Raw genomic sequence first — 1166 nt, forward strand, 5'->3', positions numbered from 1 at the left:
AAGGGTTGCCTTTAACTTATCACATCTAGAAATGCCACAGACAGAAATGCTTCCAGGCTATTTGCTAAGAAAACTAGCATAAGCTGCTTATCAGAAAATATTACATTTTCCCTGAAAGGTGAACTGTTTTGTCAGTTGCTTGGGCTGTGTGAAATTTCTTTTTTGTCATGATAGGTCACTGCACAGAAGCTAACAGTAGACTGCCATCTCCCTGGTGGATGCCAGGGCCCTGGGCAAGATCCTCAAAAGCTAGCCTTTGCTTTTAGGACAAGTATGCGATCACTGGAATCCAAGCCCTATATAAACATAAGTGGTATTAGTGTTGTTACAACTGTGAGATTTTTTAAAGATGTATCAGCCAGCTCACCTTATGAATCCAGATTCTAGATAAAGCTTGGTGTCCTCCGGTTTCTTTTGCTGGCAGAATAATTTGGTAGAAAATAGTCCATGCTCTTTTTGAAATACCTCACTTTAAGATTCAAATATGAAATTTCAGCCCCCAAAGGAGCACAAGAAACTGAAAACTTGAGTTTCACGTCCTGTTTTATCATGGATTTGTGGCATTGGGCAGGTCATTTCAAATGTCACTGAGGCTCAGTTTCCCCATCTGCAACATGTCAATGAAAGTATTGTTTATCTCTAGTGGTAATTATGAGACTCATAGGGAGTCACTGAAGCAAAAATTCTTAGCCTGGGCACAGTGGCTTATGCCTGTAATCCCAGCACATTGGGAGGCTGAGTTGGGAGGCTGGCTTGAGCTCCAGAGTTTGAGGCTGCAGTGAGCCATGATCACACCCCTGCATTCCAGCCAGGGCAAAGGGAGACCCTATCTCAAAAAAAAAAAAAAAAAAAAAATCTTATTCATTGCAAAAGCCAAGACAAATGTAAGGCACGTAGATTTCTTTCATTCTAATCAAACACCTTACGAAGTTCCATGCAATCACGATGCGAGGGGCCAATCACTGCCGCCTTCAGCTTTTGGCTTCATCCTTGTGTCTGAAGCCCAGGCAATCAGTGTCATATTTTTATGCAAGGTGGATAATGACATAGGAGGATTGGATTCTGCCTGGTTTATGGTCTGAACTACACAAATTTGCATTTTGATCAGAGACCTGAGAGAATTTACTGTGCTTCGTGAAGTTTTATGATTGAGTCTATTAAATATA

This window comes from Saimiri boliviensis, chromosome 1, assembly GCF_048565385.1.
Source record: "Saimiri boliviensis isolate mSaiBol1 chromosome 1, mSaiBol1.pri, whole genome shotgun sequence".
Lineage (NCBI taxonomy): Eukaryota > Metazoa > Chordata > Mammalia > Primates > Cebidae > Saimiri > Saimiri boliviensis.